Source organism: Ambystoma mexicanum, chromosome 12 (genome assembly GCF_040938575.1).
Source record: "Ambystoma mexicanum isolate Mex_15411 chromosome 12, UKY_AmexF1_1, whole genome shotgun sequence".
In the NCBI taxonomy this organism is placed as follows: domain Eukaryota; kingdom Metazoa; phylum Chordata; class Amphibia; order Caudata; family Ambystomatidae; genus Ambystoma; species Ambystoma mexicanum.
In genome coordinates, this window is record NC_090936.1 from 867,468,239 (window position 1) to 867,492,911 (window position 24,673).

The following is a 24,673-nucleotide window of genomic DNA, read 5'->3' on the forward strand; positions in this document are numbered from 1 at the left end:
GGGGGCTGTCAGCAGCGCGAATGGCCAAGGTGCCAAACACCATGTACACTTCAAAAGGTATCCCACGCCAAGGGGCCATCGCTCACATGGCCTCCTCAGACCCCGTGTGTCCGGCCAGGACCCCCCCTCACACTGGCCGGCCCCCGGCAAACCACATAATACCACGACATACACACGTCATTCATTCACAAACACACCCCTGTTTGTAATACTTTATAAACCACTTGATATGTCTCTTGAGAACATCTTTGTGCTTTGCAAGTCAACTCCTGAATGTGCTACCTGAGAACCACTGAGATCTATGCTAATCTGCTTGTCGTTGTGCTATCCGTGAACTTCTGTGACCGCTTCGAGCAAAATCGTCAGTGTGCTACCTGTGGCCATCTACCTGTTCTCCTGCAACATACTGCTCGGCTTGCTGAATCCAACTGTTTGTTGGTCAAGGTAAGGCCTTGTATCCTAGTCATATTTCATTGATTTTTAAATTTCTATCTACTTGCGAGTAGAGTACTCAATAGTGCTATGTTCATTGGTCTCATTGCTATTGACTTGTTTCAATTGTTATGCTATCAATAGATCTATTTATTTTCATCTGTGTCAATTGTCACTGAATTGCATCCTTCGGGGGTCCAGTCTATAATGTAAGCATGTTTCCTTCTCGTGCAAGACAGAACATCCAAGGGACGAGTCACATGTTCAGAGTTTAGTCACATCATTTATAAATTTCTGCAACTTATTCAAATACTAGTATGAAGTATAGGTGACCTGGAAGGAGACTGCGCCCTTGAGACTTGTAGCAACTTTGCGATTGTACGCGCTGAATTTGAACAGCAGGGATTTATCCCAATGACATATGGAAGCTCAACTTTCACATTATGTGACAGGGGCCTCTTACATGACCATAAGCCCTGATTTGAAAAAGGTCCTTGGAGGACCGAAACACGTGTCATCAACGTTAAGGGCAATCTTTTCTGAAAAATAAATAATAAAAAATTATAAAATATAAAAAAATAAGTCTTGTGTGCAAGAATCAGGCGCAGTCTCCTTCCAGGTCACCTATACTTCATACTATTCAGCAAGGGGTCTTGTACTTGGCTAAACCCCCGACCTGGTGAGACGCGACTCTAAGGACCTATTGGACTACTTACATTCACGACATTCAGTCTTTTACCACTATCGGATGTCGCCAGTTTAGACCAAACCTCCTAAGCCAAGGGTTTTTTTATGAATTTATTCAAATACTAAGCCGCACATGATGAACTGGTATAGTTCCGGCGACCAAAACAAACCTTGCATTGAACATTGTATGGTTCATTTACTTTTGTATCACATTTTTATTCATCAAGATTGTATAATAATGTCGATATTTACTTTTCAGAATTTTCAACAATGCCTGCCTGTTCGATTAGCGGTTGCCCTTCGAAGACCCATGCTAAATCTGAAGGCACTACAATGCATGTATTCCCGAAAACTGTTGATCAAATAAGAGAATGGGTCAGACATTGCGGATATCCACTGGATGAGCTGGAAAGTACAGTCCAACAAGTCTTAGAGGACAAGATGGGTGATCGATACTGCATCTGCAGCCAGCAATTTTCCTCGAACATGTACACAACATGTTGGGTAACAAAGAAGAATAAACGGCAAACGACATGAAAATTGCTCGCGAACGCTATTCCCACTCTATTTGTCCACATTCCGCCACTGGTGAGTCAAGTGTCCGGATTTAGCTTTAGGCCTTGCGGTAGTGTGTAGGTAGCCGAATTGATTCATTGATATTTTAGGTGTTGTGTCCCTTGTAATACTTTCGACATTGATATGAGTGCATAGCTTTTTGAATAATGACATTTATCAATCTATTCTTTTTTGATTTCATAACCCACAAACAAAATCTATATATGGGCACAGGGAACTGTGCTATATTGCGCATTTTCAATAGCATTACTCTCAAGTATTCTGTCTCCTTACATGGCAATTTTTAATATTGGCATTTCATTATCAATCAATAATTTACCTTTACAACTGCTTGACTATCCCTTGAATCTGAAGCAAGAACATTCTACATCCGTGACATGCTCCTAGTTATCATCCACTTCTAGCGCGTATCAGGTAACCTTACTTGGCTATTCCGCTACAGACTTGTTTTATGCATGTCAAGTAATATTTTTATTGTATTGTGTAATTATTTTACCAAATGTTTAATTAGTGCTTTCCAATTGATATACACCTTAGTTATCGTCCACTGGTGTTTGTTTTCAGTTATAATTAGTGTTATCCATAGTAATGCAAGTACTGTCTTTCAGGGAGATGCTGAAGCGTCCACCACATTGACAAAATCTCTAGATGTTCTTCACCAGCAGGAGGGATGGATACTGACAGCTCCATTGAACTAGATTATCAGAGCTGGAATACTTGTCGTTTGATTGTTCTACACAATGTTTCATTCATGGTTAGCCATTGATATATACCTGTGCGGTCAACCCCAGGTGTGTGTTATGTTTTCAATATTGTAATCCTTACTAATGCAAGTACTATGTTTCAGGCAGTTGATGGAGCGTCAACCCCTGCACTTGATGCAGAGCCTGACATTCAAGTAATTCCAGGGGAAGTGGAAGCGGGACCTTGCATATATGAATCGGCGCAACAGCTTTCGGAAGTGCGCACTACATTTACAACATCCCTACATATTCTTTGGCAGCACGAGGTATGGATACTGACAGCTCCATCGAGCGTCATCATATAACGTGATTCCATTTGCTATACTTTCTTCCCTATTAACGCAAGTGCTGTGTTTCAGGGAGACGACGGAGCTTCCACTACAATAACAACATCCCATTTAGATGATGCAGATGTAAATAAATCGGAGAAATAAGTCGATGAAATCTGATCATATTTAGATATTCCTTGATTCTTTTAGACAATGCATCATTTGTAGTTATCTTTTTATATGTACCTGTGCCGTCGACCCCAAGTGTGCGTTATGTTTCCAATTTTGAAAACCATATTAATGCAAGTACTGTGTTTCAGGGAGATGACGGAGCTTCCTCTACAATTACAACATCCCTTGTAGGTGATGCAGATGTAAAGAAATTGGAGAAATAAGTTGATGAAATCTGATCATATTTAGATATTCCTTGATTCTTTTAGACAATGCATCATTTGTGGTTATCTCTTTATATGTACCTGTGCCGTTGACCCCAAGTGTGTGTTATGTTTCCAATATTGAAAACCATACTAATGCAAGTACTGTGTTTCAGGGAGTTGCTGATGCCTCCTCTCCAATACAACCATTCATGGCAGTCCATGCAGAGCCAGAGGTATGGATCATCGAACTAGATCATCAGAGCTTGAATACTTGTCGTTTGATTCTTCTACACAATGTTTACTTCGTGTTTAGCTATTGAGATGTTCCTGTGTGTTCGTCCTCACGTGTGTTTTATGTTTTCAATATTGTGATACATAGTAATGAAAGTACTATGTTTCAGGGAATCGATGGAGCGTCATTCCGTGCTGTCTATGCGGATCCAGAAAATATAGTTGTTGCAGTGCAAGAGGAAGGGAAGACATGCGGAAACGAATTGGAGCAACAGCGTGCAGATGTTGAAGTTCGAGTCAAGAAATTTGCAAAGAAAAGAAACAAAAATAAGGTTAGTTACAAACAGTTCATAATTTTCGGAATTGTTTTGTGTTGGGGACTATATTATGTTTTTTTCCTGTCAATTGTACTATACTTTATATTGTGTTTAAAATGAACATCCCTTTTCCAATCTGTCCTCTAGTTACCCATGGGTGTACGAACTATACATACACAGACAGTGAAGCAAATGAGAGATGTTGCTTGCCAGACCATTTACACTATGGAGGAACTATTAATTCAGATGCAGCGTGTTGAGACTCGAGATGCTCATGTCCAATGGCCAGAACATGAATTGAATGTGTCCGGAGAATCCAGTTAAGTTTTATTGCACCATTGCTACAGTTCGACCGCACCACCAAAAGAAGATGATACTGAATGTATTGAAGATAGCTCTGAAGTAGTCGCAGATAAATTCCCACAATCTACACCCGCCAAAAAAATGCCACCCAAAAAGCTGTCGACATTGTTGTGTTCTCCCATCACTGCTGAAGTAACAGATGTTGAAATGACAGAGAATGTACCAGAAGCAGCACCCAACGACGCATCAGAACTTGATATCAGCGATATTTCTTTCAAATTTGTTGATATGTCCTCAACGGCACAGTCCGAAACAACTTTCATGCCGGATGACAGTTAATGAAAGAGGGCAAATACATAGTATTCGACAGTTGTTTGACGGATGTTATAAGTATGCTGAAATGTGGGCATTCAGTTGGAGGGGAAGTATGTGGGGAGCCATTGATTCATGTGACTCGTCAAAAACAAGGCAGTAACGTCAAAATACATGCCGCTTGTAGATTAATCATGCGTTCTCATGGTCTGCAAAACCGATGCTGGGGAAGCTGCCACCAGGCAATCTACTGTGTGCAGCTGCCTCACTTTTTAGTGGGTCCAGTTTTAGAAAGTTAGAGTCTTTCTTTCAGTTTGTGAGACTCCGCTTCATTTCTAAAATGCAGTACTACAAATATCAACATGATTATCTGTTCCCGGCCATTAGTGATGCTTGGAAAATTGAACAATTGTCTCTAGCAAGTGCGTTCGAAGGGAAACAATTCAGGCTAGCCGGCGATGGACAGTGCGACAGCCCTGGATTTTCTGCCAAGTACTGCACCTACCACTTTCAGGACATGGATAGTAAGAAAATTGTGAGTTCGGTGGTCATGCAGGTGTCCCAATGTAAATCTTCAGTGGCCATGGAGAACCTAGGATTTATAAAATCATTGCAATATCTACAATCAAGGGGAATGCACATCAACCTCATAGCCACGGACAGACACGTTTCAATTGCCAAGACAATGAGAGAGCAGTTCCCACATATTAAACATCAATTTGACGTATGGCATCTTGCTAAATCAATCAATAAGAAAGTCTCGTCTTCAGGGAAAAAAAAGGTTTTGAAGTGGAAATCCTACTTGAAAAATGGCGGTCACTGATGCACCACTGTACCAACGTTCACCGCTGGACAGAAAATCAACATTTCCACCAATGTGAACATGGCCCTTTGTCCACAGAGGAGGCACGGAAGAAGAAGTTGTTGATTGCATCTTCACCTACACACAAAGCCATTGAGAAGATTGTTTTCGATAAAACTCGATCAAGAGATTTGAGGGGACTGACAGAATTCTGTCACACAGGAAAATTGGAGGTGTTCCACAATATGTGCCTAAAGTACAGGCCAAAGCGATTGCATTTCGGCATACAGGGCATGAAACATAGGACTCTACTAGCGGTCTTGGCCCATAACGAGAATGTGGGCCGTGAACAGTCTAGGACTACGGGAAATGTAGGGGTGCCTCGCTACACTACGACCTTTGGAAAAAGAAGTAAGAAATGGGTGGTGAAACCAGTATATGAGGAAATGGAGTTCAACTTTGTTAAAGGCCTTATTGTTAGTGTACTAGAGAAGCACAGATATGGAATTTTGAGTGTTTCTGTGCAGAGCACTGATGCATTGCCACCAAACATTGCCACTGTGCCATGTCCACCCAAAGCAGAGCTCGTTGAGAAGTTCAATCCCGGTTTAAATAAATCATTGTAATCTGATTGTCTTTTTGAAATTAATGTTATTGTACAGTGTGCATACAAAGTATGCTAACCCTAAACCCTCCATTCACCATCCTGGGTGGCGAACAAAATGGGTGTCATCTTTGACTTCTCTCTCTATTCACCGGATATCGCTGACCTTGTGAATATGTGTATGTATATATTTTTGTTGCTGTAACTAAGTTTCGCAATCTCATGTAAATGCTGCACACTGTTAACCGAGGGGAGGCTTGCGTATTGCAAATAATATAACAAATAAACAATAAATCTCACTTTCAACTCAACTCCTCGGGTTCTTTATACTTTCCCTGACCTTCCCCCAAAAAGTCAATGTCTCCATAGTTATGGTTCACTAAGGCTGCAAAGGTCGCGGACAACGAGGACAAAATTGGGGGCCTTAGAACGCACCAAGCAAGGCGTTGCATATGGGAGAGAAGCCAGTTCGCATTTGCACCTTGAGGCCTAGTACAAAGATGGAGTCGAAAATTCAAGTTCTCACAGATGGCTTTACACGGGATGTTGCAAAGTAAGAATGTACGCTCATGCAGAGTGAAGCTCAGCGGCTTTAATTTTTTGCTTGTGGGATGAAGAGGCCCGCAAATCGCACTGGCAGTATAAGGTTCTATTGTTTTTTGACCTTGTGAGACAGAGACCATGTCGAAAGGACTTCATTTGAAGGAGAGGGGCAATAATGTAAGAGACGATAAGGCTGAAAATTCTGAAACTAGACCGAGTTTCATGTTAGTTCAGTATATGAAAAATCGTTGGCACCAACACAGTGGGATTTACGGACTGCATTACGCAGAGATACAATGGAAATGGCAAATATAATGTAAGTAACTCTTTAGATGCTTTTATTAAGAATGAAAAAATGAATGAATGAATGAATGAATGAATGAATGAATGAATGAATGAAGAGCAAGTACAACATTTGTGGGATCGTCTTTCTACCGTGCACATGGGCATGCATGTGCCCATTCGACACGCATGTAGACAAACAGTCGTTTCTCAGTGGTTCAACGGTAAAAAAAATCATTAGTTTGTGTGTTTCCCTCGATTTATTTTGTTCGTTTTTGCAATGCTTTTAGAGCTGAACATACTCTTTTGCACTATCCTCTCAAGCAAATAGTTTCAGCTCACCGGTAATAAATAAAATGAATAATAGTAATAAAGATTGGCTGGTGAGACTAATTTCAATTTTTATGTTTTCTAAACAGGTACATCCTACAGTACTGCCACTGCCACCTATTCGAGACCCTGGCAGATGGATTTTTCAACCGCCAGCTGCAGCTTCTTGTAAACAACTGCACAACGTTGACCATTTTATGATAGAATCACCAAGGGGCCATATGCCCTTACGTGGTACTAGCGGCTAGAAGCAACCTATCGACCTTTACAGTGGCCTAATGCCTAGTTGATGTAACAGCTTTGTGGTTCACCGTGCGTCCAAAGTGCTTCTTTTAACGAAAACCAACACCCTGTGTACCATAAAGGAACAGCGCGTGACTCACGATAAACTTTTCTGGATTTGCAGATCGAGAGAAAAGAAAAGAAATTCCATTCTGATTTAATATGCCAATTGCTGAATATTCTCTAAACATTTAATGTCAAATAAATGTACTTTACCAAATGTACCATATTGCTGTTTGATTTTAAAGTACAGTATCATATTCCGAATTGTGGCGCGCTGTGTTGTGAGTTGATCTGTGTTGGTTTCCGGGTTCTGTGTGAAGTCGCGTAGAAGATGACTGTGCCCGTTTGCCTTCGCAGCACAGTAACGTCACCGAGAGATGCAGGGAATATGAATGTTTTGATAATGTCAGGCTCAGGGGCGGGGGATATGATTTAGTGCCGCAAAAGCAGGTCAGCCAGGGCGATGGGGCAAGTTATAGGATTATCACAAAATGGCAGCGCCCTGGTGTCTGTTTTTGCGTGCGTTTAATGGACGAAAACTTGTGTAAGGTCCATAGGAAATTTTTCTAAAATCAAGCGATTTAGGCTTAAAAACACATGGCCGACCCGTAGGGACAATAAAATTTTTTGACCGAACCGTTCCTTTAAGTCTGACACACATGGAAGGCCCCCATGACCCTAATGCAAAAAAGCTATCACAAAGTTCATTTACCGTCTAAGCAAAATGGGAATTGGATTTATGTTTGCATGGGGAATACCTGTAAATAACATTTTGTTAAACGTAGCAAACCTCACCAGGATTAAGAAAAAGGACAAAGCGAGGCGTGAAATAAGATTAGGGATTTCAGGCCAGCCATCCTCTCCCCATCGACTACCAGGGATGATTACAGAGTTTCGCTTGGAAGTACACCACCCAGATGGAACTGTAGCAAACTCAGTAAGGCCAGAGGATATGGGAGCAGCTGTCTCACCTAGGGGGTATTTTGTGTCCTTCAATAGCAATTTGCCTCTTTATTGCAACCCTAGACACAGCAGTGAACCTCGTGAGACTATAACTAACGTTCAGTAAGTGATGTGATGTAGAGGTAGCCCGCCTGACTAGCAAGAAAGAACACAATATTTTTTCAACTATGGGGAGGCTTCATATAATTCCATTTCTTCACTTATGTAACAGACTTTTTCTCATATGTAAAGCACAGATCTAAAAGTCAAATAATGTCTAAAATATCAGAAAATCACCCTTCATAGGATTTGGTTATCCAACCTCTTCCTCCACCTTCAAAGGTTGCCTACCCCTTGGGATCATCCTCTTTTCTTGCCATTCAATTTTTCAGATGCGTATTGTTTTGCATTATGATAATTACAGAATGGCTTTATGTTGCTTTTGTGCCTGAGGTGCTCTTATCCCTTGGATCACTTGTAATTTGAGTGAGCAGAAGCACTTCATATTATTCTGCGCAACATTTGGGAAGGAATTCCAGCAGTTTGGGTAGTAAGGAATGTTAGTAGGGGAGCATGGTGTTAGCGTTCTGTTTTGGGGCAGGTGATCTTGTTTCACCTGCACGCCAGCATCCAATCTGTGGTACACTCTCTGTGTATACATGGGGTCACACGCTGAAAATGTCAACCCTTATGTTTCCACCATGCCCTCTCTTCACAAGGTTCAGGCAGCCATACTTTGCATTTTTAATTCTAAAGCTTTTTCCTGGGCCGGTCATAACAGGGGCCATTCTACCAGCCGTGTATAAAGACAGACAGGCCAATAATTTACTAGTGGTAGCAGCAGTCTGCCAGATAACCAGGAGGTCCAGACAGGGTAGTTCCTTAGAGGAAACCTACCATTAGATGCACAGGAGGACTCTTTAATAATAGTGTTGCAAATCTGGAAAGTGTAATGTATCTTCATCCCAGTCCAAACAATTTCTGAAGTTCTGACTAGCCTCTCAGGAGGGACCTTGCCATCTTTTATCTTGATAATGGATTGGAACCTACAACTTGTGACTTATAGAATTTTGAGTGGGCAGGAATCACCCAAAGAAGTGTGGAGGTTGCTACTTCCTGCGGTAGTCATGGGCCCCAAGAACAAGCAACGTGTCTGATTCCACCCACCTGGAAGGACTGTGTAGGCTGGTGCATGGCAAGTTTCTTGTATCCCTCTAAAGCCTCTGTACAGAAGTTGGCTAATTATGTGGGTAACCTTGTATCAAATCTGTCTTACATGTCCGTTAATGTGCATAGATTTGGCGATTTCTGCTCAGCCTGTTTGCTGGTTGGCGAGACAGAAGGTGAACACCCCTTGACTAAAGATCTCAAGTGGGGCATTAGGGTCAACATACAACCCAAGTCTCTATAGACTGTTCTCTGGGTGGTAAACTCTGGTTTTGACAATGTTTTTGGATTGGGGATAAAAAGGGATTGTCTTTGCAAGAGCAGTATGCAAAGTTAGTGACTATTTTGTGCCTGATTTTCATTCAGGAGGATGTCAGATTTCAGGCAAATGGATGTTAAGGCCAGTTATTTTTCCTCTATGGTATTTACTTTCTGATCTCTCAAAGGACTAAGACACTTTCCATCTTTTTAGAGTATCTTTCTATTTGCCTTATCCAAAGTTATGTGTAGTCTGTTGCCTCAAGTTTATGACGATCGAAACAAAGACCTCAGAGCTCTTCCTATCAGCTTTTCATTTCCTTAGGCAACCCTCTGCCCCAGTTTCATTTTGCACTTTTGCCAAATGTGTTTGCTGGGTTATAACCTAGGCCGGGGCTGATACTGTGTACCTTGGTGCCTATTTCTAAAGGGTGCCATTGCTTTCAAGGCCTTTTGGGCAGGAGCCTGACCAAAATATATCCTAAGGTCCACGTACTGGCCTTATTAGAGTGTATTAAGTGCCATTTATTGTAAACCATTTAATAGGCTCCCTGTTGCCTCCCCAGGATAAGACAAAGAAAATATAAATAAAAAATCATCACCCGGGGACGGCCTCAGGTGACTGGTACTGCGGGTGGGGATTCTGAATTCTCGCCTGCTGTTCCAGCCACCTGAATGGTTGGCTCACCCTCTCTGGGTCTGAATAAATCAATCAGCCAGGAATAGTGCAGTGCTCATGGATAACTGGGTGTATCGTAGGGAAAAAAAAGAATTGCATTAGAAGTGAATTGCTATTTTATAACGACAGGTCCGTATCTGTGGAAAACTATATAAAAGTTTATCCGACTTATCTGTCCTGCACATTATTGAGCTTAATTAAATCTAAGTGGAAAGGTGTCCAAATTGCAATCACCTTTGAGATGTGCACTTTAGGATAATATTTTTTAAGCGTATTGTAACTACTATTTACTTACAGGCCGATTCATGGAATTAATGTGCGCTGAAAATCTCGGTGCAAGCGTGCGAAAACGTGCGATTCGCACTGAAAGAGCGAAAATCGCAGTGCAAGTGCGAATATCGCAGGGAAACCAGCGCACATCTATTCATGGAAGTCCGTGCGCGAGTAAAATCAGGGATGTGCGCTGAAAAAGTGCACGGCGCACGCCGGCGCACAGGTCATCTAACGGCATGCGCTAAAGCCACAGCGAAAGCACACATAGCGCGGCGCACATAACAAAAGTAGGCAGAACACGGGGTGTAACACTCGGAATGGGGAACAACTCGTGAAAATGTGGGCGTCACGGGGGAAGTACAGGAGGCAAGAGCGTGGAACGCCCACACGCTCGCCTACAACACGTATTCATGGAATCGAATAGGGCAAACCAGCGTATGGGCAAAGACGCAGACCGACCCAAACCCGTCTGCCACACGCAGGCAGGTGGTAGCATCCCTGCGCTGGAAAAAAATGTGTACCAAAATGTGCGCTAACAAAAAGCACAAATATACAGCTCTGATGAATGTACCATACTGTGGCCCCCTAGGACAAATGACGTGCAAAGGGGTACGCGACAAACAGCGACGCCCGCTGTGTGAAAAATAGCGTGTGCGTGTATTTTGGGTGTGTGCGGGAAGTTTTACACGCGATCGGGCCTGGGGGAGCGGGGTACGTGTATTTCAGGGGTGCGCGTGAAGTTCTACACGCGATCGGGCCTGGGGGAGCGGGGTACGTGTATTCCAGGGGTGTGCCGGAAGTTTCACACTCGATTGGCCTCGGTACGTGTATTTCAGGGCTTCGTGTAAAGTTTCACACGCGATTGGGCCTGGCCGAGCGGGGTACGTGTATTACTGGGGTGCGCAAGAAGTTTCACACGCTCGCCTACAACACGTATTCATGGAATCGAACGTGGCTAAGGCATGCGCCCAAAAAGACGGGCCAATCCGGAAACACGTACACCAGCAGGAAGCAGGCGTACGTCAACCTGCGCAGAATAAAAGTCTGCGCAAACAACAAACAAGCTCAGACGCCAGGATGAATATACCGTTCCTAGCAGCAGTGACCGTGGGATACCGCAGGAGGAGGAGGAGGATAGTCAGGGCCAGAATTTTTACACCCAGAATCAGCCTTTTTGGGATGCCTGATGACCACGTGTATGGAAGGTACAGGTTTCCACCTCACATAATACTCGACCTGGTCAGTGAGTGGGAGGATGACCTCACATCACCCACCCTGTGCTCCCAAGCACTCAGCCCCCTGGAGAAGGTCCTTAATGTACTGCACTTCTTGGCCACTGGATCATTTTAGCGGACAAGTGCAATAGTGGGGGGGGGTGTCACAGGCCACACAGTCACGCTGCCTACCCCAGGTCTTGGCCATCATCACTACACGCCCATCAGTCCGCAGGCACATATACCTGCCCAGAACACCTGCAGAAAGGCAGGCTGCCGCCCAGGATTTACTACAGTGTGGCACAATTCCCCAAAGTGCTAGGTGCCATTGATTGCACCCATGTGGCTCTACGTCCCCCCAGGGCATCTGAGCACATCTATTGAAACCGCAAGCACTGGCATTCCATCAACCTCCAGGTAGTATCTGATGCCAAGGGAATCATCACCTCAGTATATGCCAACTATCCAGGGTCCACCCACGACAGTTTCATTTACAGAATGTCAACCCTAAACCGAGACCTAGAAGCTGGGCGGCATGGCGATACATGGCTGCTTGGTGAGTATAAATGCCACTGCACACGCATGCATGTCAGATACTGAGTAATGTCACAACCCCACTAATGATACCCATCACCACCTCCACAGGGTACAGTGCCTACCCTCTGAGCACCGACATGATGACGCAAATTCGGAACCCCACCACGCCACCCCAAGTAAGATACAACACAGCCCACATTGCAACCCGGGGCATAGTGGAGCGCACATTCGGAGTGCTCAAGTCACGCTTTCGCTCCCTTGACCGTTCTGGCGGGCAGCTGTTATATGCTTCCCCAGTAGTGTGCAGGATCATAGTGGCAGCATGTGTCTTGCACAAGGTTGCAACACGCCGGGGCCTGGCCGTGGACATGGTGGTGCCCCCACATCCCCAACCACATGCACGCCCACTGCGCATGGGAGGGGAAAGGGCACGGGGTGAGCCAGCCCGTATGCAGCTGATGGCTAATTACTTCACCTAAAATCACACCCCTGTGGAGTGCACACAGCCCTGGCACATGCCAGCTGACTATCAATGATGATGAGTCAAGTGACAGTCAACTGTCACAACCATACCAGCCTGAGATTGTTCACCTGGACGTGTTCCATTGTGTGCATCCCTCCATACACAAACACCACCAATGCTGTGTCATCAAAAGACACACTTCTATGCTGCTAAAATCATTACCCCCTTGCAAGATACAACATGACAACAATGCCATGTCACCCAACCCCTACCCAGCACTGCCACCCAACACACCATGGCATGTCATGCTATGTGAGAGCAAACAAAGAAATCCCCAAAACATGACACAAGTGTCACAAAGTACAGTGTCCCTAATGGAAACTGGCCACACACAATATGCTCCCATTAATGTAGAACTGACAACACACATGACCAAATACTTACCACAATACAATGCAGCTACCCAACCCCAAACATAGCATTAACATGACAGTCCTAAGTTAAAGGATAAGTAGTCTTACAACTTGGTGATGCCAGCACATCGACCACTTCCAACTGTACAGTGTTGGTGCTAAGCAAATCTGGAAGTGCACTGCTTACAACATGAACTCCATCTCCAAAGTAGACGGCCTTGTGAAGACATGAGGAATGAACCTGCAAATTAGGAGGGAGACATGGATGTAGAAGCACACATCAATACACCATGCAGTGTACAATACTACAACAATATGCACTAGGAATGTATACACAGTATTGACTACAGACTGCCCACACATGTCATGGGAGTCCAACGTCACTGTGTAAGTCACTGTCACTTGGGCACACCCTTTGCAAGCCCATGGAAACGGGAAGCAGGAGCGGTGTGTGTCTCACGAACCCAAGCATCTAACCCAAACTCAGGACAAGCCTGCATGTGCCCAGCCAGAATACAGTGGATGCCCACGGGAGCCACACAAGGCAACACACTGTAACAAAAAATCAAAAATCAAAAATCAAAAATCAAAAATCAAAAATCAAAATTCAAAAATCAAAAATGGCCATGTAGGAGCCGGGGGGGGGCAGGGGAGGCCACCCAGGAGGTCCGAGGACAGGGTGCACACCAACAGCCACCTGTGTGGATGTTGCGGAAAAAAAAACACCTCCATGGGCTCATGGCCTGCACGGCTATGCTATCGTGAGAGAATCAGAATCGCTGTGGTCGCTTTCATCACTCTGTGCTGCTGCCGCCACAGGAGGTGGTGGTGCTATGGGTGGCAGCTCACGCAAAGCCCTAGTCTGGTCCTCCATGGCAGCAAGCATGCGGGTGTGGAAGGTCTCGTTCTGGAAGAATATGGTGCAGAGATCCCCATGCACCACCTGACGTGATGCCCGGACCTCCTCCCGAGTTGCCTGCATCTCTTCTGAGAGCGTACGTGTGACCTGCTCCAGCAGCTGTTCTGTCCTCGTGACAGTGGAAGCCTCAAGGTCCACAAGAGTCTGCCTGGGGTGATGGACTTCTACCCTCCGGGCTTCCCTCTGGCCCTGGGACTCTAAAGAAATGGCTTCCCGCAGAGTGTCCAGGGCCGCCCGTCTGTCCCTGTTGGACGCCAACATGTCCTCCCTGAGTGATTGGCAAATGGAGTCTGTTGCCTGGGGGGACAATGGAAGTGGCCACCCTCTCCATTGCTTGAGCCATAATCTCAGATGATGCTGCCTGTTGGTTTGCCATACCGTATATGGATTGCTCCCATGCGTTATTGCCTGGTGGCGTACGGCCACCGCGTTGGCGGGCACCATACCTATCTGGGGCAAGGTGAACTGCGCCTTGCTGTTTCGGCACTGCCTGAGGCTGCAGGACTGCATTCCCCCTCTGATCTGCTGGCCCAGGAACAGGATCAGATGTTGCGGAGTGTGGCCCTGCATCCGTAACCACCAAAGGCGTACCTACCAACACTGACATTCCCATAGTGGGCTGTATCTTTGGTGCAGGTGGGTCGAACAGAACAGAATCCCTTCCAGAAACACCTACCTGCGAAGCCACATAGGTCTCATCATCCAAATCAACACCTGAATAGAGGTCTGGGGAGGTGCACCCAGAGACACCCCTGGAGAGAACGGTCTGCAGCAAGAGTGGGTTCTCACCCACCACCACACCCCGTCCCCCACTGGTGCCCGGTCGTGCCTGAGATCCCTCCTGGGTCTGAACCATCTCCTCACCCTCAACAGCATCAAGTGCGTCATCCCCTGCAAAACCATGAAAGACAAAAAATGGAAACAGGCATTAGCACCATGGCACACAATTAGGCCTGACAAGCTACAGAACCAGTACTTGATTGACACATGTCCCACATGACTTTAACCCTCCCATGCATGCACTGTCACTGAGTTTGAAGGGGAGGAAAATGTCAGACACTGATGACACCAAGATGGAAGAGCAGCACATTAGCTGCATGCTGGCTAGCAGTGCCATCACACATTGGCCTGTGAGTGGCATGTCCAATCCACATACATGACACATGCCATCACACAGATGGCATGTACCATAGGCATGTCACATATTGTTAGACAATAGGGCTGAGAAATGTGTAGTGAAAGTGGGGGAATTGAAACAATCAGCCTGAATGAACACTGAAAAATACGGAACAATGTTGTTGCAAGATGCCACTTCAAGGGCAACTGGCGTGATGTTGCACAAAATGTCTACTGTGGGCAGAAGGGATACTGTAATACCCAAATCCAGGGGCGCAGAATGTTTTGGATGAAGCACATGGGTGACCCAAACCACTCAGGCACACACACCCTCACCTGGCACTCAATCAGAACCCCTCACACACACAACATACACATGGATCACACACACATGCATGTGCACTCACCGGACAATGCCTCGTAATCTGGCAGTTCTCCCACACCTTGGATCTGTTCCTCTGTGACGTGGGTCCCAGCAACAGACTCATGTACAGTGAGTTCAATGTCCTCTTGTGGAGACCCACCTCCAGTCACCAGAGTAGCGGCATGACTTGAGGCCAGCTTTTTCTTTGCCCTGCGCTTAAGGTCATTCCAGCGCTTGTAGCACTCACCAGCTGTGCGCCTCACAAATCCAAGGGCACTTATGATGTCCGCGACGGTCTGCCAGTGTGCCTGATGTCGAGCAGGTCTGGTCTTGCACCCTGAAGTGATCAACATTTCGCTGTCATGTGCGGACACATACTCCACAAGTGCATCACGTTCGGCATCATTGATGCTAGGCTTCCTCGGCGTGCCGGACTGAGTAGCTGTGTCTGGGGTATCAGCCTGTAGTGGACGAGCACTCTTCCTCTTTCTTTTGGAAGGTGGTGGGGATCCTGAGTGGCCTACGCCGCTCTGGCCACTAGGGGCAGGAGAACCGGTGGACTGGGTAGTTGGAGTGTGGGAATGCACACTGAGCATGGGACTTGGTGCAGGCATTGGCTGAAGTGTGACATAGTCAGGGGGAACGTTAGCAAGATGGACTGGGACCAACACTGTCCTGGCTGGGAGAGTCAGAGCTGGGGTGGATGGAGCTGCAGCTGCCCCTGCAGCCTCCCCACTCTGCCTACTCGGGGCAGCAGATGACATAGCTGCCCCTGATCCACGTGGCCTGGTGACACCAACTTGCACTGCCACACGTGGCCTAGACTTGGCGACCTGGAAGTCAGCCTGGGAGTCACCCTGTGCCAGGTCAGGTGCCACAATGTGCCGGTCCAACAAGGGCTGAGCAGAGATGGTGTCAGCCACGTTTCCCTCAACCATGGGGGGGGCATGGGTGTCCCTGACTGGTCCTCCACACATGGGGGGCTAGGGGTACCCTGCAAATCCCAGCCACGTCCCCTACCGCACCCACCACGCCCACCTCTTGAGGCTCGGCCACCTTTGCCACCCTTACCGCTTGGTCGCCTCCCAACCATGGCACTGATGTTGTTGTGCGTATGGGAGTTGCAGTAAACTATTGTCCTGGGCAATTGGGGTTCAAAGGGGTAGGGTCCTAGATGGAATTCGTACCCTAGTGCTCTAGCAAGGCTGTATGTGACCCCTGGGGAAAGATGACGGGTCACGCAATGCACAGGCACCCTAAAAACAGAAAATAACGTGCATGCAACCTCTCGTAGACCACGTGCATTGAAAAATGAACCCGCACTACGCTGTGGTACCCAGAAACGCAAAAATGAATGTACGCGTGTTACACGCAGCTTACAATGACCTCTGAAGGGGTACGCAACACACGGGACAAGCACAGTTGGTAAATACGTGCGCGACTCACCGTCTGCCTGGAAAAAGAGTGTGAAAAATATGCGCGTGTGCGCGTTGGCAACACCCCCGCCAAAAGAAGAATTGTACGCTGTCTGAGGAGAGAGGACAAAAGAAGAAGTGAACGCTGTTTGAGGAAACAGGCCCAACAGAAAATCAGAAAAAAGCTGTCAGAGGTAACAGGGAGTTCGAACTAGAAACGCTGTGAAGTAAATTGCGTGTGAACCGACAAGAAGTACAGAATTCACCCACTCGCTCTCCACGAAAAGCACGTACAAGGAAATGATGTCCTACACGTACCTTTGAACCGGCCTGCAAGTCCAACGTCACTTCCGCGTATACGCGCTAAGGCCCTATCCTCTATTTACACAAGCTGACACTCGGACGTGCAGTTCTTGGACGTGTAACATGCACCCGGGTTCAGGGAAACACCCGCGCGCGCACGTCACAGACGCGCTAAGGGCCTTTGGTCCAATGAAATCGCGTACGCGTGCTGACGCGTTTACGCGCTAAGGGCCTTTCCTCGAATTACACACTGATGTGCAAGACTTTCACGTGCCAAACCACTCCATATCAAGCTGGCCACGCGTAAGCACACGGAAGACCACGCTCCTGCCCAGAAGGCCGAATTACTGCCCCCCAGAGCCCCGAGCACGCTCCCATCTGCCATCTGCTGCTGCCTGACTGCCTGCTGCCCACGTGCCCTGCTATTTGCTGCCTGCACATCAGCCAGGGGTGCAGTTGCTGTGACCACCCCTGCTGGAACCGAAGACTCCTGACTTGGATTACATCGCTCCACAGCCCAGCCCCAGGACCCAGTTGCCCACCCACTCCTGCCTCTGGGGTTGCCATGTCGGGCACAACACCATCTGGTACCACTGGCAACCCCCAGCCAGAGAGGCAGAGGGCCACCAGCTTCAGTGCCACCGAAGTTGGTGTCCTGGTGGAGCAAGTCCTGGGGCAGTATGATGCCCTCTACGGAGGTTTGCGCGCCGACAAGGAAGGACGGACCAGGATCTGGACGGACATCGTGACTGCGATCAACGCGGAGGGGGTGGCAGTCCGCAAATTCGAACATGTCAAGAAGCGCTGGGAGGACTTCAGGTCCAGGACCCTGAACAAGGCCTGGCGCCTTGTGAAGCCAGCGGATGGAAAGGGGCACCGGGGCCACCTGTCGGAACATCAGATGAGGGTCCTGGAACGCATATCCCCAGCGCTCCATGTCCAGGTCCTTGAGAGGCAGTCCCGTCTGGAGTCGAGCGGTAAGTGTACAGTACATGCATACTGATTGTAAGCTGTGCATGTGGTGGTGTGCCTGTAGTGTGCAGGTTGCACATGTGTTTTTGGAGGGGCATGTATGGATGTGTATGTACAGGGCCGTGAGGCTAACACATGCAAGTCCTCTGTGAGACATATGGATGGGGCATTTGTGTGTAAGCTTGCATGGATAAAGCAGATGTCGGAGCACACATGTTTTAATCACTGTGTATGTAAGTTGTCATGGTTGTGGTGTGACACATGGATGTTGGTTCCAGCTGCATGTATCTGCACCGTGTACATGTGCATGTGTGTGTATTTGACAAGGGTGCAACAGTGATGCAACATGGATGCTTGGGACACTGATTTGTAGAAGACTGATTGCCAGATGTCACATGGGTGCAAATCTCATCACTGCGACAGTTGGTGGAGGTGTACACATGCATGTAGGTGTGGTGGCGTGTGTGCATGTCTAGTGCACTCCCTGTGTTTCATGTGATGTCTGGCTCACCTTTGGCTGCTCATGCTGTTGTATGTGTATGGATGGTGCTGGCTGTTGCAATATGGCTGTGGAATAGCTCATGTGTGTGAGTTGCAATGACATGTGTGTTGGGGATTGTGATGCCAAGTCTGAAGTTTGACAATGCCACTCATGTACAACTGTCATGTGTGTATGAGTCAATTGTACAGTGCCCTGATGCCTGTCTCCTATCTCTCCCCGTCTGCAGCGTCAACTGATGAAGAGGGCAGAGAAGGTGCTGTGGAGCAAAGCGGCAGGGATCGCACCGCCAGCCAGAGACGCAAGGCCCGGCTCCCCTCCCAGATTGTCAGCTCATCGGGGAGTGAGGACTCCGGTGCCGCGTCCCAGGTCGCAGCTGCCAAGGGGAGGTCCAAGAGGCGGAGGTTGGAGTTGGACTCCTCGGCAGCCTAAGTGGCAGCTGAGACCCCACAGGGCCCGACGGAGGAAGATTGCACAGAGTCTTCCAGGTTGGTGGGGGGTTTGGTGGAGGAGGAGGCTGTGCAAGGGACAGAGACGGGGTCTGGAGGTGGGGATTCCACTGGTGCTAGTGGTGCAGTGCAGGGGAAGGGACAGGAGGCAGCACAGGCCGCCGCGGAGGTGCCTGTGTGTAATCCTGTCCCCGATCCTGTGACTGCATCATCTTGCAACAGCAGGGATACCTACGTCCAGACCCGTTCTCAGGGAGGGGATTGGCTTACACCAACTGGCCTTCCACTCCCTGCGGATGTGGCTATCCGGCACCGGGTTGAGCCTGTCCTGGGTGGGGTGGCGTTGCGTCAACGTGCCATGCGAGCTGACCTGCAGTCTTTTCATGAGGAGACTGCATGTCTTCTCACATGGCTCGTTGACCACGTTGACCCACTGGGACAGCTCACCAGGGCCGGATTCCTCCGTTTTCTGGACCTTGTTCCGACCCCTCCTCAACTGAACCCCCTATGCACCTGTCGTCCTCCATGCCATCTTCCCACCCATGTGTCACCTGGGTGCCCTGTGGAGCTGCCTCTGACCCTGCGGCCAGGCTGGTGGAGGACACATCCCTGCCACAGTCGGGAGTCGGACGTCCAGCAAGGGTGGCCACCTCAACAACTGCACCCCAGCTGAAGGAGGATGTGCAGGCAGCAGGAGCCAGGGCACAGGCAGCGGCACAGCAGCAGCAGCAACAAGGTGGGAGCCATGATGGCTCGGGGCCTTCATCATTGGAAGGGCAGGCATCGGCCGGAGGGCAGGAGGACCCTGGACAGGAAGTGTCTTCCGTGTGGCAGTGGTTGGGCCATGCGATAGATGCTGAGCAGCAGCGGGCGGAAGAGGCACGGCTCACGATGGTCAGGGCGGAGAACTCCATGCGTAGGGCCCTGAGGCGGCCCGAGTGCCTCGAGGCCATTCGCAGGGACCTGGAGTTCCAGATGTCATCGTCCCTGCGAACCCTCAGGGCCATGGAAGAGGACCGCCTCCGGGACATCGAGCACGAGTTCAATGATGCCCTGGCCCGGAACATCAACATGTGAGCCGTTGGACTTGCCCGCTGCCCTTGTAAATAGTTAGTTAGTTAGTGTTAGGTTTCCTTTGGTTTTTTCTTTATTTTGGACCGTTTGGACAATGGACCACATTTTTGTATATAGTTTTTTTTATTAGGTAGTAGTTTTTGGTAGGTTTCATTTCTTAAGTTGGGCTCATGGACCCTGGATTCTTCAATTGTACATAGTTTTACATTGGATTCTTCTTTTTTAATATTTTTTTGTGTTCACCATGCAGCAATGGTTTTTACTTTTTATTTTCCCTTGGATTTGATTTTTTGAACTGTGACTTTGGACAACATTTCTTTTTGGATTTCTTTTGCTTATGTTTTCTGGATTTTCATAATTTATCGGACATGGACCATTTCTTTTGTTATTCCCATTGTTGTGTGTTTAATTTGATTTACGTTCATGTCATCTTTAATATATATTTTGTATACTTCCATTTGTGGTATCATCTCATTGGTTTCATGCATGTCATGATATGGGATTTGACATTCACTTGCACCCATTGTGTGTGTGTGACGGACATGTGTTCATTTACATACTTGCCTTTGGGGTTGTATCATGTAATTGGCATTTCTATGTGGGTGGATGCAATACTTGGGTGGGTCTTTGTCATGTGGAGGCTGGCCATAAGGGCCAGGGATCTAGATTGTGATGACGTGTTGGCTGGGGGACATGTGTCGGGGCCTGCTGGCAGGTGCCCCGCACTGCTGGGGTGTGGGGGTGCAGGGGACATGTGTGGGGGCCTGTTGGCAGGTGTCCCTCAGTGCTGGGGGGTGGGGGTGCAAGGGGACATGAGTGGGACATGAGTGGGGGCCTGCTGGCAGGTACCCTGCCTGCTGGGGGTTGGGGGTGCAAGGGGACATGAGTGGGGGCCTGCAGGCAGGTGCCCCGCACTGCTGGGTTGTGGGGGTGCAGGGGACATGTGTTGGGGCCTGTTGGCAGGTGCCCCTCAGTGCTGGGGGGTAGGGGTGCAAGGGGACATGAGTGAGACATGAGTGGGGGCCTGCTGGCAGGTGCCCTGCACTGCTGGGGGTGGGGGTGCAAGGGGACAAGAGTGGGGGCCTGCTGGCAGGTGCCCCTCAGTGCTGGGGGGGTGGGGGTACAAGGGGACATGAGTTGGACATGAGTGGGGGTCTGCTGGCAGGTGCCTTGCACTGCTTGGGGGGTGGGGGTGCAAGGGGACATGAGTGGGGGCCTGCTGGCAGGTGCCCTGCACTGCTGGGGGGTGCGTGTGCAAGTGGACATGAGTGGGGGCCTGCTGGCAGGTGCCCTGCACTGCTGTGGGGGTAATGGGTTGGTGATCACTAGTGCAAGGTGACATGTGGCTTGGCTGGGGTGGCATGCCCATGGTGGATGGGCTGCCTGCGGGACATGACCAGGGGTGCAGGGTAGTCCCCTGTGGTGTGGTCTGCCTGCAGGGGCCGTGGAGGGTGTAGAGGGAACACCTGGGAGGACCCACACTACCAATTCACGTGTAGGACTCCCCTGCACCCCCAAAATACACGTACCCCACTCGCACAGGGCCTATCACGTGTGAACCTTGCCCGCACCCCTGTAATACACGTACCCCGCTGAAATCGCGTGTGGAACTTCACGCGCACCCCTGTAATACACGTACCCTGCTGAAATCACGTGTTAAACTTCCCTGCACCCCAGAAATGCACGTACCCTGCTGAAATCGCGTGTGGAACTTCCCACACACCCCTGTAATACACGTACCCTGCTGAAATCACGTGTTAAACTTCCCGCACCCCAGAAATACACGTACCCTGCTGAAATCGCGTGTGGAACTTCCCGCGCACCCCTGTAATACACGTACCCTGCTGTAATCGTGTGTTAAACTTCCCTGCACCCCAGAAATACACGTACCCTGCTGATATCGCATGTGGAACTTCCCGAGCACCCCTGTAATACACGTACCCTGCTGTAATCTCGTGTTAAACTTCCCCGCACCCCAGAAATACACGTACCCTGCTGAAATAGCATGTGGAACTTCCCTCGCACCCCTGTAATACACGTCCCCTGCTGTAATCGCGTGTTAAACTTCCCCGCACCCCAGAAATACACATACCCTGCTGAAATCGCGTGTGGAACTTCCCGAGCACCCCTGTAATACACGTACCCTGCTGAAATTGCGTGTTAAACTTCCCTGCACCCCAGAAATACATGTACCCTGTTGAAATTGTGTGTGGAACTTCCCGCGCACCCCTGTAATACACGTACCCTGCTGAAATGGCGTGTTAAACTTCCCTGCACCCAGAAATACATGTACCCTGCTGAAATTGCACGTGGAACTTCCCGCGCAAACCTGTAATACACGTACCCTGCTGAAATCGCGTGTTAAACTTCCCAGCACCCCAGAAATACACATACCCTGCTGAAATCGCACGTGGAACTTCCCGCGCACCCCTGTAATACACGTACCCTGCTGTAATCGCGTGTTAAACTTCCCCGCGCCCCACAAATACACGTACCCTGCTGAAATCGCGTGTGGAACTTCCCACGCACCCCTGTAATACACGTACCCTGCTGTAATCGCGTGTTAAACTTCCCCGCACCCCAGAAATACACTTACCCTGCTGAAATCACGTGTGGAGCTTCCCGCACACCCCTGTAATACACGTACCCTGCTGTAATCGCGTGTTAAACTTCCCCGCACACCAGAAATACACGTACCCTGCTTCAATTACGTGTGGAACTTCCCGTGCACCACAGTAATACACGTTCCCCGCTCGGTGTTTGCTGTTTGCCAGCCCTGTATACTGGTATAGGGTTGGTGCAGCCCTTTGCACTGAATTGGGAATTTTGATGGCTTTTCCTTGCGCGAGGGCATTCTTGGGGGCATAACTGCCGCTGCTGCAGGGTCGCTGCGCCACTCTGCGCCATGGCTGGTTTTGGAGGCTAAAATCCATGAATACGCTGTGCGCGGATATCGATTTTAGCGCACTCGGCTGGCGCAGACATTCGCACGCGCACACTGTGCGCCAGCCGCGTGCGCCACTTTTGTGTGAAATTCTATGAATTACCCTGTTAATCTTTATTGTGTTAGATGGCTTGTAAACTTTTTGGCTATTTTTGACGTTTCGGGTTTATCTGAAGATTATCTTGATCTGCATATGTATTTATTGATTGTGCAATTATGGGGTGCGTTTCACCCCAAAATAAACATGAGTTGAATTGAATTGAATCTGCAGCAGCCAAAAAAAGAGGACGTACTTGGGGGCGGTCAACCTTTAATAACGGAGGGTCGGGGTGAGGCAAACCAGAGGCTGTGGAGGATAACTAGAAATAATTGGGCTTGCAGGTCTGTGATTTTGCATATGAGACACATTTTGGCTGATTACGAGTTTGGCGGTATCTGGCCGGTAAATCTGCCCAGATACCAGCAAACTGTATTTCCATTACCGCCACTTGGTCGGGCAGAATTACTGCGGGATAACAAGTGGCAGTGCCAGAGTAACTCCCCACAGGACTCCATTGGTCTTTTTTGGTGGAATTACCACGGCGGAACCTCTGCTGCAATAATTCCACCGAAAGATGCACAGAAAGTTGGCGGATTTACCTCCAGCTCATGACTGGGGGTGAATCCTCCGACTTTTCGCCCCCAACTCAAAGTTGGACGGTGCAGGACTGAGACAGTATATGGAAATACTGCTGCATGTATCCTGCACTGCCCAACTCGTAATTCATGTTGCTGTGTGAAATAAAGAAAAGAGATGGCATTAACCTCGGTGTGTCTTAAACAGTTTTTGACCTTATCTCTTGAACTAGCAAAATAGCTATTTTTTCACAGCCTAAGAAGGAACTGCCTTTAAATAACTGACTTCATGTCGCAAAGTAAGCCTTTGTGAAGGGCAAACTTCACTGGCCCCAAATAGATAAGTCACTGAGATAAATTCAGGCAATGTGACTAGATAAGCCACTAAGATAAATGTAGGCAATGTGCTTTTGGATTCAGCAGAAATTTGGCAAAGAAAACTGACAAAATGTCTCCGTAGTGAACGTTCTGATTGATAAAAGGATAGTGTAGTATTTTGCTTTGCTGTTTCTTATTGTAGAGTATTCATCTATTCGTGTGTGCTTGACAGTTTGAGGTCTCCCTCATTTGATGAATGCTCAAGTCACTTTATTCACAATACTGTCTTTGCTCCCTTCTACCCCTCCCAGCTCCCTACCTAAAAAAAGTGACCATTTATACCTAGTAATTACGGTTGCTGTATTGGGCCATTTCCTTCACATTTTGGCTCCTCAAAACCGCAATGTGAGGGAAAAACAGATCATGTGCGAGTTGTCTTTTCTTTGGAGGATGTGTTGGTGTTCTTTTTATCCGGTATAATTTGTATAGAGGAAATAACCCTGATGACTGTTGCTGGACAGTTGGGGGAGGGTAAAGGCTTACAGTCGAGTTGTAGGGTTGGGGGAGTTTCAGTGGAAAGGGATGGAGTTGTCAGATTGGCCAATGAACAGAATGAACTGCCCTGCAGCTTCAACGCATGCAGGGC